Below are 13,579 nucleotides of genomic sequence, written 5' to 3'. Positions count from 1 at the left end.
ATCAAACAGCTGATCTGGCCAAGCTCCGCCTCCTCCAGGAATCGAGCGTTTTCCAAACGAAGTCTTTTGCTGGGTCTAAACGCCTGTTCTGTGATCACCAGGCACAACAGGCAGGAGAAATAAATGCTCTCCTCTCAAAGCGCTTCTCCTCTGAAGCAAGAGCACACCTATGAAATTGATGAAGTGGCGATGGCAAGCAGCTTGGAAAAGGTACTGGGTTCCACTGTGGAGACTAGCATCAAGAGAGCTGTATCGGAGATGCTCCTGCCTATCCAGTAGCGCCTGGACACCATGAAGGAGCAACTGCAAGAAAAGTCCCTACCGAGAAAAGACACAGAAAAGAAAGCACCTTTCGGATGGGGGGATGTATTCCGGCTTGAATGAGTAAAGACTCTACGACCCTCCCCGAGCCAGCCAGAACCCACCACTGCTGGCCTTTCAGATGCCTACTCCAGGCTGAAAAAGGCCTTTTTGAATAGGAAGGAGACCCCTTCCGCTGATGGATCCTCTTGCCCGAGGAAGAGAACAGGGGCACTAGACCCTCTAGTCCGGAGGGATACCAACAGGGCTTTGACCAAGAAGGTTATGATTACAGTAGTTTGTCTCCAGCTTCTTCCAACGAAGACACACAAACAATAGGGTCACAACCCTCCACCTCAGGGATTGCGGCAGGCCCCGTCCCTAAAAAGACAGTTGATGACCTTTCTTCTCCCAAGGAGATGTTTTCCCCAGAAGACTTAGTGCATCCCAGATCTTCCGACTGGGGGCCATCTCTAAGAACAACAGAGTATATTAAAGACAGGCTGCGCAAGCCTTTAGATAAAGAAGTCTGAGCAAGACTCAAAGCAGAATGTCCACTACCGGGAATCCCAGACAAGGTAGCCCTGACACTGGAGTTGGACTCCAAGATGATTACTTTCCTGGGAAAGAATGTCAAGGATCCAAGGAAGGGCATTGATCGTGCTTGGAAGTCCTGCCAAGACAAGGTGCTGGTGTCATGGGTCCGCTAGCTAAAATGATGGACCTGGCTGAAGCAGCCATAGCCACAAGTGCTCCTGTTGACCCAGTGATACTTTCAGGCTGGGCTCAAAGAGCCATTTGTTTGCTGGGCAACGCCAGCTGCGCCATTTCAGCGGAGCGCCGCAAGTGTATCCTTTATAAGATCGATGCCAAGCTTTCTGAGTTAGCAGACGAGTCAGGAGCCGCTGCCCAAGGTCTGCTCTTTGGCGACTCCTTTGTCAAGGAGATGTCTAAATTTGTGGGCACCTTTACCACACTTGACAAAGCGTAATCCTCAATCAAGAGTTTTCTCTGCGAAGATTTTCGCCAGGGCCGGTCGAGGTAGAGGTCGCTCGTCCAGCCGATACTCTATTGATCGAAGACCTCAGCAATCCAGGGACCATCAAGCCTGGCAGGATCGCACAGACACCTTCTTCCCTTCGAGGGGGCGAGGAAGAGGTTGTGGCTGGAGGAGAGCCACCCGCTACCCAGCACAGCAACAAACCACAGGTTAGTCTACCTATTGCAGCGCCCGCGCCGTTAACGCCTATAGGTGGGAGGCTAGCTCTTTTTGCGCATGCATGGGATTTCTTATCTGGGAACGCTTGGGTCAGGGACACAGTTCGCGGCATGCGCCTGGAATTATTTGCACAACCTTTTCAGACAGGTCGTCCCGTTCCGATCACAATGTCCAAAGAGGACGAGGTAGCGCTGGCCAAAAAAATTCAGTTTAGCATTGAAACAAGCGATTCGTCCCTGCACAAGTCTAGGGGGTTTCTTCAGCCACATATTTCTGGTACACAGGAAAGAGAGTGCGTCCAGTCATAAACCTCAAGGCCCTCAACGATTTTATTGTTTATTGGCATTTCAAGATGGAGTGTATTCACATGCTCAGGGACCTCCTGAGACCCGACGACTGGCTTATGCGCCTGGACCTGAAGGATGCGTACCTTGCATCAGGACACACAAGCAACCTGAGATTATCCTGGAAACACTGAGACTGGGAATTCACGAGCCTACCATTCGGTCTCTCCTCAGCTCCTTGGGCCTTCACCAAGCTCCTGAGACCAGTAGTGGCACATTTAAGAGAACAAGGCGTCAGACAGATAATATATATACCTGGACGATATTATCTTCATGGCGCAATCACAAGCTCTAGTAGAGCAGCTGACCAAGCTGGCCATAGACCTACTTCACAGTCTCGGATTCCTCATAAATTGGGAGAAATCTTCCCTAGAGTTTTTAGGATTCGTCATCGACACTGAAGCAGCTCAGCTCCGTCTTCTGGCAGCCAAAAGTCACTCCACCAAACAGGAAATCCGCAGACTCCTGCAGAGGGACGATATATCCCTGCGAGACCTAGCGAGGGTGATAGGACTTCTCTCCTCCTCCATCCAAGCTATTTTTCCCAGACCTCTACACTATCAAGAGTTGCAGAGGATAAAGGGACTACAACTAAGACAGTCTTTCTTATTCACAGCGACTGACTCTTTCACCAGAAGCGAAAAAGGAAATCAACTGGTGGCTCATGCACTTGGAGGCCTGGAACAGCCGAGCAATCTTCGGATCTGCCCCAGACATAGTGATAGTCAGAGGCCAGCCGTTCCGGCTGGGGAGCGAGATGCGGTCCAGTGGCCACAGGAGGGACATGGTCGCCACAGGAACTCGGAATGCATATAAATTGCCTAGAGCTCTTAGCGGGTTCCTTCGCAGTATGCTCCTTTACCAAGAGTGAGTTGTTGTATCTTACTAAAGATGGACAACATTTCAGCGGTAAGATATATCAATCATCTGGGTGGCACCAAATCTCTGCCCCTAGCAGAACTGGCCAAAGATTTTTGGCATTACTGTCTAGAGCGCCGGATTTCGGTACAGAGTATATATCGGGCCTTACGAACGTAGTGGCGGATTGGTACTCCCAACATGCAGTCGATTACAGCGACTGGAGGCTTGACGGGGAAGTCTTCCTTCGACTTCAGCAGGTCTGGGGTCCCATGTCCAAAGACCTGTTTGCCTCATGCCTGAACACTCAACTACCAGTGTTTTTCAGCTGGAATCCTGATCCAGCAGCGACTGAAACGGATGCTTTCCTCCAGCATTGGACACAATGGGTACACTATGCCTTTCCCCCCTTCAATATGATTGCGAGGACCCTGGCGAAGGCCTGTCAGGAACAAACAGAATTGGTTCTTGTAGCCCCCCGACAGATCCCGACAGTGTTTATGTCGGCTCAAGTGGGCAAGAGGGTTAAACCAGTCAGCAAAGAATGGTGCCACAGTGGGGTTAACAATTGGTGGCAACCCAAATTGGAGCTGAAGTAGAGTAGTAATGAACCAACGCTCTTCCTGGCCAGATAGACACCCGCCTCATGGCACTTTGTTGTGTAGCATTTTGCAGGGAAGCAGCAGTGCAGCAACCAGGAAATGCTCCAAAGATGTATCACAGTCCAACCAGCAAGGGCAACTGGAGGGTGTGGGGAACGGGGGTGGTGTTAGGTAAGATCTTTAATTATGTGAATAATCGTCCTCTCCTGTGTATTAGGCCATTTTGGACATTCACTTCCAAACCGCAATGAAAGTCTACGTTTCTGTGAGCTCAGTTAAAAGACAAACATGAATTCTGCAGTGGTTGCAAGATTATATTATGAAGCAGATGAGCTCACTATGAAGGATATTTGTATTGTTCGCTCAAGGACGAGCCAAGAAGGGAATTGGAGATGTGCAGGTGCATTGATAAGGGTTGCTGAGAATAAGCGCGTGGGAGACAAACTGGGTTTTTCCACTACTGACTGGATTTTTCCACTTTGTGCCTTCCATGCTTGCTCTCCGTCCTTCAGCCGGGGACAGTTGGCAACCTAGAAGGGGCGGGATGTGTTACCCCATAAGAGGAGAGGTATCCTGATGGTAGAGAATTGGAACCCCGGGTGATGAAGTCTCGCTGAGAGGAAGGACGCTCCGCTCCGGACCCTGTTGTCACGTGTGATCTCTCTGCCTACCTGCCTTGGGACTAGGTATTGTTGTCGTGGCTGAGATTAGGTTTTCCTCTGCAACTACACTAACGGTGATGTAGATCCTTGTATAATCATTCCTGCTTTTGTGTCTATGTATAACTGATTGCATTTATTCCAATATCTACCTTATACTTATGTTTGTGAATAAACAGCCTGTAAAGAGCCAGTTATATTCTAATAGGTGGTCTAGGCATGTCTTATTGCCTTCCTGAGTCCAAGAACCATTTGGTTTGTGTAATAGGGTAAGTGATTCAGAAAGTCATTACACATCAGAAAAGCACAACACTGTATCAAACCAGAACCTTTTGCTGAACTTGGTAATTATTTATCCTTGTTCCTAGGTGAGTGGAAATCTTTGTCCCCTCTCACCTTGTCGTTTACTCTATTTATGGGTAACCTTTTTATATATCTCCATAGAATGTGTGGATGTATAGTTCCCTTTAACTTTTGGGCTTGTATGTATTTTACTATGGCAACACACATCTCCTTATGGGCAGTGTTGCTGAGTTGCCTTTGACCTTCCCTTTTTAATTTCTCTTACTAAATCATGGATATACTATTCCCAAGAGTAAGGTGGGATTTCCATCCCTTAACATTTTATATGTGAGACCCCAGCACACCCCCACCTTATGCGGAGTGCTGGGGAGATGCATTGTATCCCCTTTCTCACTGTCCTGGTAACATTTTTGTTATAATAGCATGCTAACTTTAATGGCTGGTGGCAGTGAATCTACTTTAGTGACTTTCAGTCAATATTACTTGAGCTGTCAAATCATCTGATGTAATGCACAGAAGGGTGACCGTTCTGCTGGAATGTTGGCTTTGTCCTTTTCTGCCATTTTAAATGCTTGTTGTTTCCTGGGTCTTCCTGCGCCGTTGTAGGTGGGGGGAGGACCTGGTTGAAGTTTTCTTTAGCGGGAACCATTTGTGTTTCCCGCCAAGGCTCCATTAGAGCGTCTGTGAAGGTAGGAAGCGAGGAGGGAGTCGGAAACTATGCAGCCTTTTGTCTTCCAGTCGGCCTTAAAGGAACTGGTTCTTACTGGGGAGTTGCTTGTCCTGATTAGACAGCCACCTGCCGCATTCTGTAAACCGCAGGGAGAGTTTGCTGAAGTTGAGCTTGGGTTCCTGATAAACCAATTCTAGAAGCTGCTGTCAAGTCCACCACTCAAAATAAATCTGAAGATGAAGAAAAGACAGCTGTAACTGATTCCAGCGACTGGATAGCCTGCTGTGTAACCATAGCCTGTTTTAACCCTTCCTTCCAATCGACCTGGGGGTCCCGAAGATGACAACTGCTACCCAGAGGCTGCTGAGACTCACTAGTCTCAAGAAGAACTGCATTTAAAGCCATCTTTCAACGATGTGCAACCTTGCTGGGCTGCTAACTGCAATACCAGGGGACCTCGAGCCAGTGTGTAGTGCACAGTCTTCCAAAGTCCTATTCTCTCCAAAACTTTGGTGGACTCCTGCTGGACCCCCAGAGACACGATTCCAAACCTTGAAGTCCCTTCACCAGAGTGCAGTACCAGATTTGCTAAGAGAATCCGACTGGCTATATTCGTTCATCAGGTACCTATAAAAGGGTGCCAATTACAAAGAGCCATTAGTAGCTTTGAAGAATCCTTTGTTCGAAGCCTCTCCTGTTGACTGCTGTTGCCAGTTCCCATCCAGTGTCCGTTTCTTCAGTCTCCAGACCAAGAATCCAGGGACCGGTTCCTGTGCTGCTGCCTCGGGAAGACGACCATCTCCTCTTCTTAGCTGAGGTACTGTGTTGGCTTGGGTGATACTTACATAAAGCCTTGTGTGTATCTTGTGTAGTATTGGGTGTGATTAGTGTGTGTGGGAGTTTGCCCATACTGTGCGCTCAGGCCAAACGCTGGAACGCATATAGGGAGCCTTCTCTGAAGTCCCTAAACACTTTTCACTAACTCTGAAGCTGATACTTAAATGTTCAACGAGATATCCTCTAGAACTCTGTTTTTCCTTCATTTTAACCCTATGCTGGCCTGCCTACAGCTGGTTCCATGACCCCTACGGTCCCTCTTCTGTCTGAGAAAACTCACGCCCTCGAATAGGGAAGGGCTTTAAAGGTCTGTCCATCGAAAAAATGTCCATAGAATTCTTTTCCATCAAAATGTATTGATAGAAATGTGCTACCATCGAATAGAATATTCATAGAAATTTAATCACTAAGCTTGCATTTTTTACTTTTCAAACATTCAAAAAATGTAACGGTTTTAAATATATATATGTGTAAAATCTATATTTTAGTAATAACTATTTGAAATTTGGATATATTTTTTCCCCACTTGGTGTTGCTGTGACATCCATTTTTTCCATAGGATCCAATGCGTTTCCATTGATTTACGTGTACGTAATAACCATTTTGGAGCTTCTACTTTCTGGATAGGACGATTCCTGTGGAGTTCTTGTTTATTTTTATTTTCAAATTGATTTTTTTCCGTGGATGTGCTTTTTTGGGAATTTTTTTTTCTTCAAGTTGGATTACTTTTTTCAAGCTTTATAGTTTTTTTCGTGGATTCTTCTGTGGATTTCGCCTTGGGTTTTGGCTTTTTTGTGGATTATCCTGTGGATTTAGCTTGATTCTGGCTTCTATTTCATGGATTCATTTCATTTTTGGCTTCTTTTTATGTGGATTGCTTTTAGGCAGAATCCTGTGCAGTTCCCTTGGGGAACACTGCAAAAAGATTAAGACTACAGGAGCAGCAGTAAACCCAATTGGTAGCAGTCTGCACCACCCAGATTTACGTGGTAGCTGTGGCTGAGCAGTCAGACCTCTCTCAAGAAGAATAGGGCAGTATGTAGAGTATACACAATAGGGCCAAAACACAATAGAGTAAACAAACACTGACCAGAGCTTTGTTTAAAAAGTATATAGTTATTTATTTAAAAACACACTTGAAGTAATATACCAGCACTCGTCAGTAAAAGCAAGTTAGGTAAAGTATACACACCTCCCTTGATAGCTATCAGACAAGTCAGGGTTAAGGCACACTATTTGTTAAGACAGGAGTGAGCACTTAACCTAGATGGCACTCCAATAGTTTAGGTTAGAAAGGGAGAGAAAAGGCAGAGCATGAAGTAAAACAATTTCCAACACTTTAAGAGGCAGAGCAAAGGGAAGAAAGGCAGGTTATACTGTAGAGCCTAAGTTCATAGGACAGGCCCACTTTAAGTGGAGCAAGTGCAAATGCGCCCAGGATCACACTGTTTAAAGTGCACTAAAAGTCTTTGCAGAGTGTCAAAAAGGAGTTGGAATAGTTCAAGAAACAAAGTTTAGCAGGTCTGAGTCCAACCCAGTATAGAAGTCAAGGATTTAGGAGACACCTTGAGAAAGGGAGGCCAGGCAGGACACAGTACCTTAAATCGGAAGGAAGCTCCAGCGGCGGCAGTTGTTCCTGGCAGTGGTTGCAGTTTGTTGTTCCAGCAAGAGGAAGCGAGGATCTCGTCGTGGAGGAAGTCTGGAGTCGTTGCACTGCCCAGGGATAAAACGAGCCGCAGAGTTCCCGATTTAAAAGGTGTGGTCCTTTTATTCGCGGTCAAAAGTGGTGAGCTTGGCTATCTGGCCGCCGGGGTGCTTGGCACGGGCGATTCGACCAAGTAACGCTTCTGGGAGCGAAAGAGGGCAAACTTGTTGGTCCCACCAGCTCAAAGGGGAGAAGACTCTTCAGCAGAAGATCTTCCCTGTCGGAAAAGTGGTGAGTTCATTTCAGCAGGGCTTCATCAGTGGTGTCGTCGGGTTGCAGGTGGCTCAGCTTCTTCCTCGTCGGATTCTTAGGTCCTGTGGCGACTTCTGAAGTTCCAGTCCCCAAAGCCCTGCTTTTATGCAGAAAAAACCCCATTCAACAGCCTAGCTGTCACTCAAACATAAGTGGTGAGCCGGCCGGCTCACCACTGGGCCAATCGCACAAGAGTGGGACTTGAGTTGCCGAGGCAACTCAGTCCAGGGTCCCTAATCCCCCTCCCAAACATCCTGTAGACCCCAGACAGAGTGGCACCATTTGGAGGGCTTCTGTGCAGAAGCCCGCCAAAAAGTGGATCAAAGGGCTCGACTTGGGTTAGAGTTTCAGAGGCGAACACAAATGCCATTTTAAAACCGAGTCCTGGCAAAAAGACCCAACCGGGGAATTAATATTAAATAAATAACCCAACAGTATCTTTAACATTGCACCCAAAAGTGGTGCGTTTAAAATCAATGAGAAAATCCGATAAGAAATATTCCGGTGGAATATTTTGCGTGGTAGCCACTGCCACCAGCCAGAAACTCGACAAGGGGGGAACTGGACCGTGCCCCCTGGAAAACAGACCCAGGGGCAATCGAATTACCCCTACCAGTACTTCCACAATATGATGGTTTGCACTGGTTCTGTTCACAATTTGAGACTAGTAAAGCCAATGGTGACTTTACATGCCCTGGCAGACAGTAGTCAGTCCCAGGGTATGGAGTCTATGTTTGGGGGTCATTATGACACCCCTGTGTTACTGCACTGAGGCTGCTGTGCAACACACATACCAAAAACACATGAAGCCCTATGGAGTAAAAGACCCCATTGCCCATAAAACACATTCACAGTCAAAGGACATTCTCAAATCATGCCTAAGAGTGGGAGAGTCTCACTCTTAGCAGGAGAAAACAATAAACCCCAAAAATCCAGAAAAGCTGCTGGGGGACTCACTAGGTTTGGGAAATTAGCCTTAACAGAGAATTCTCCCTAACAATTGCCATGTGGATTTTTTGGGATTTTGGCTTCCTTTTCGTAGATTTTCCTTTGGATTTGGTTGCATTGGATTTCTGCTCTGGGGATTTTGTTCGTGTTTCTTGGTATCCAGAGTGCAGTGGTAAGTTCATTTTTGGCTAAGTTAACATTTTATATTAAATGCAACACTGTTTAAACAGGTTCATTTGTCCTGTTTTTCGAATTCCATTAAGCAGTTTATTAATCTTTTTTGAGTGTCTCTATACTTTTTTCTCTGCGTTTGTTTTTTCCTTTGATGTAACTTTTGCTATTTGCATTTCTTGCTTCGCTTGTTCCAATTTTAAATGTCTAAGAAAAGACCAAAATGTTTGATTATTGGTTTTGAAGGATTGATTTAGTCCATTGTGCCACCCTTCGATTTTGTTTGTTCTGGCATGTTCCTTTAATACTGATTCATAACCATTCCATAATTTGTTTTCAAATCTTGCTCTCCTTCTTCTTGATCCACTTCTTGTCAACTGTCCTATCCAATTACTATCAAAATAATCTAGCAGTGATTCCAGGTATTGATTGTCTTTAAAAAATGATTGTTAAATGTTCGTAGTATTACTCTACTTGATTAACTGGGACAAAAGCTAATGAGAACAGTAATTTGTTGTCGTGTTGGAACTCTAAATCTTCAATGTACCTTGATTGCATCCCAATGTTCTGTAATTTCCGCCAAATCGATTGTGTGAAGTGAAAAAATATCCCTGGATTTTATGATTGGAAAATGTCAAAATGTCATTAATTGCTTTAATTTGTTGTATCTCGTTATCTAGAACAATGATTTGGCATGTTTTGGGGCAATGTTTTCTTAAATTAATCTAAAAATGTGTATGTGTTTGTTCTGATTTGTTTGGCATCTGTACATATATCAAAGGAATTGGAGAGTCTTCGATAATAGCATGTATGCTGTAAAACTGCGAAAAAGGTTTAGGGAACACGGTTGCATCCACATGCCATATTTGGGCGTTTTCAAGTATTCAATATTTCCAGAGTTGCCAACTATCATTACTCTTTGATAGTTTATTTCTTTATCCAATAAAAAGTTACCATTCTTTTGAGTTAATTTTAATTCTGGTGTTAATTCGGTTTTGGCAAAGCTTTCAGGTGTTTTGGGAAATTTTGTTTGTACTTGTTTTTGTTTACATATTTGTCGTTGCAATGTTTTAATTTGAGGCATTTGGCCAGCAACATGAAATGGAAGAGTTGTGCACACACGTTTTTATTACAGAACACATTTTTATTACAGATCCACTTGCCTCATCTATATTTTCTTCAGCTCTTTTCTTAATTTCAGTTATGGTTTTTTAATCAGAATTTTGGTACCATCCAGTAAGTGGTTGTGTTCCACTTCGTGAATCACCTTGTCAACATGCGTTACTGCCCTGCCTTTACATTTGTTTGTGAAGTTTTTGGTACATTTCCAGTACAATTTCTCGTTCATTTGTTTCTCCCTGTTGTAGGTATATCCCTTACATAGCAGTTGTTTCTTTCCCATTTTGTAAACCACAAAATCTATACTTTCGGTCATTGAGACTGACTACAAAATGAAAGAGAAATACCTTTTACTGCATCTAGTTTGATAGTTATTTACGTATATGATATATGTAATGTTTATTCTTTTATTTTAAATGTATAACTTACCTGTATTCTGAAAGGTTATTAACTGAACCGTTTTCTGTATTCTCAACTATCGTCTCACTGGGTAGTCGGTAAATGAGAAAGAACTGTTATTAGCAACTCACTTCTCATGATGTGTTTAGATAGGGTCCATTTCTCACAATTTATGATGCTTCATCGACACTGCACTCCATTTCGATACATTAGTTTCGATGAATGTGCACTTTTAATTATACTAGTACTATTTTGATGGAAGAGATTTTGTTGGAAAATATTTCCGATGGAAAAAATCAGTGGAAAGACATGTAACCGACTCTAAAAGATAAGACTTCGGTCTTGAAATTATAACTTGTTGAAAGTACCTACTTGTAAACGTATTAGTGTGTGACTTTGATTCCTGAACAGAATAAGTTACAAAGTGTCCTGAAGTTAATACTTACCTTTGAATTGCATGTTGATCCTTTAAAAAGTATATTACTTTGAAATAGTGTTTCACTCTTCTTAAAAGTAATTGGGTTGGTATTTTTTTATTCCTGAATTGAATAAATGTATACGTTTACCAATAGGGTTTACTCACCTTGAATAGCTGTGTCCTCTTCTAAAAGTGTAATATTGGGTTTTGCTTACCCTGATCTGATTTAGTGCATTTCTAAAACAGTCTTGAAGTTCTTACTTGTCATAGAGTTGCATAATGCCCCTATGAAAAATATATAGGTCCTTACTTACCTTGATCTACTGATTGCCTTTCTTAAAAGTCTGCTAGAGTTGTAAATGATCTTACACTTGTATTCCACACTTCTGAAAGGTATCCTTAGTAAAACTGTATTACTGTATTAGAAATGGTGTAAGAGTTTATATACCAATATGTTATACTGACCTTGAATAGCTGCTCTGCCTCGAAGACTGCAACATTGGGTTTTGCTTAACTTGAACTGCTTATTGCATTTCTAAAATAGTGCATAGTGTTATTGCTTACCTTAGTCTATGTTTCATAGATCTGAAAACGCAACATTGGTAGAACTGTAATAGTTTATTGCCAAATTGGTTTTACTCTCCCTGTATAACTTAAGGTTATCCTAAAATTAGTGTTGAGGTCTTAATTATCCAAGAAGTGCTTATTGCCCTTCTGAAAAGTAATTCACAAGTTATTGCTGATCTTAGAACTGTATTCTACTATTCTGAAAGTATTATGTAACTGTATCCATTTTGTAAGTAGAAGGTTAAATATGTTGCAAGGTTTACACTTCAACACTTTGGTATAACTGCTGTATTCTTGTAGCAGAATAACACTGAAGGTTATGACTATTAGGGTCCACTGTCATTGAATTACTTATGGTTATCTAAAAGTAACGAATGTTGTTTTACTCCCCAAGAATAGCATATTGCTCTTCTGAATGTGTATCTTTAGGTTTGACTCGCCTTAAACTGCATATTGATGTGCTATAATAGTTTATAATAGTTTATTTATATAGCACCTATACACAATGTGTTTCAAAGCGCTTCAAGAACAAGGGAAAATACAGTGACATTCTTACAGTAAGGATGTGAAATTAACTATCGTACTCGGCCTGACGATGTTTCAGATAAGGAAGGGAGGGGCAGAGTGGGAAGGAAATAGAAACTGACAGGCGACTACCATACTACGCCTGATGACATTTCTGGTAGAGCCGGAGAAAAACAAAAGGTAAGGGAGAGAATTTAAAAAGTTTATGCTTTGGTGTGTATATCATAAGTATTGTGTTGGTTTTTATAATTGTGTTTATATGATATGTAATAGTACTTAACATTCCCAAGATTTATCTTTGGCTACTTGTATTTAAAATAAACCATTATATTTGCAATACATAGTGTCACTGTTTCTCTGGACCATATGTATGCTACAATGGGCTTCATTCTAACCTTGCCGGCCGGCAGGACTGACCTGCCAGGTGGACTGGCACCCGCCCACAGAGTTTCACGGAAGCACTGGCACCATTATTACCAGTGCCAGTGTTTCCGTGGTCCCAATTCCTATGGGGAGCAACAATTTACCGGCGCCTTACTTTCCGGCTGCCTGGGTTGTAATACCCCGGTGTTACCGGCAAGTCAGGCGCTGGTAACTGTTTACGGGTCTGGTGGTTACCGCCGGACCCGTAATGAGGCCCAATATCTTAGTACCAACCCACAGCCCTCTCTCCCTCCTAAAACAAGCCTGACTGCTGTCTACGCTATGAAATGTCTTCAGGTGGTACAGCATATATTAAGAGTGGAGTTTTGTACTGCCTCTGATATTGTTTTATAAAGCCCTTAGTTGGACTTTAGAAAAACTGCCCGAACAGGGGGAATGCCCAGGATGAGTGTCCAGCAGTTTTAGAAGAAACTGGGAACAAGAACAGAAGTGCCAGAGACCAGCAAGAATGGCCAAACCTGGTCCTCGGCAGCAGTCACTATTCACTGATTTCCTCCAGAAATTCTGTTAAGCATTTGTGCAATCCATAGGGTTTCGCAATTGTAACACATTCACTCGTAAACCGGGCTAAACTAGCCCTCCATTCGCCCCATAGGGCAGTACACACATGTTCTTGTTGGAGCACCAGTCAGGCTGGCCCAAAAAACTGCCAAGCATACTTGCGTGTGATTTGTGATTTCTTAGCACTGCAAAAAAGCTTAATCCAACTTAAATCTCTCTGGGGGTGCAGGGCTGCATTCTTGAGTGGGGCCCACATCAGACATGGTAGACCTTCCTTGTGGTCCACAGGCAAAGTGATGGGCCAAAACTGAATGCCTTTGTCAAGGGCTTAAAAATCCACTACCTCAATGGTTACCTTGTGGATAAAAGACAGCTCCCTTGTTCCTTCCCTCGGTGCGCTGTTGTCCCCCTGGTGTGCTGTTAGTGCCCCTCGCTGGGCAGGCGCACTGTTGTATCTCCAACTACTGACCCCCCCCATGCTGATGTGTCCCTCCACTCTCTCTGAGTGTTGTTCCTGCCCCCATCCACACTGCGTGCTGTTGTCCCCCCCCACGCGCTGTCGTTCCTCTCGCTGCACGTCGTGTCGTTCTATATGCCCGCGCTCTGTGTCGCTTCTCTTATGACTGTTAATACTGTGGGTCTTAATGTCCTTTTCTCCTCTTATTCCCACTCCTTATCTCTATAGGAAATGTGCCTATCACGATATAGTTGAACTACACTTAAGTATTGGAATCGGTT

At 43.8% G+C, this 13,579-nt stretch overlaps 1 protein-coding gene across 5 annotated transcripts in view; it reads left to right on the top strand.

Moving 5' to 3' along the window:
• The window catches only part of PCM1 (pericentriolar material 1), a 2,166,942-nt gene that overhangs the window by 1,307,967 nt on the left and 845,396 nt on the right, over positions 1 to 13,579 (top strand). The window lies entirely within an intron of this gene.

This window comes from Ambystoma mexicanum, chromosome 6q, assembly GCF_040938575.1.
Source record: "Ambystoma mexicanum isolate Mex_15411 chromosome 6q, UKY_AmexF1_1, whole genome shotgun sequence".
Classification (NCBI taxonomy): Eukaryota; Metazoa; Chordata; class Amphibia; order Caudata; family Ambystomatidae; genus Ambystoma; species Ambystoma mexicanum.
The sequence above is the reverse complement of the archived record's forward strand: the minus strand, read 5'-3'. Positions and strand labels throughout refer to the sequence as shown.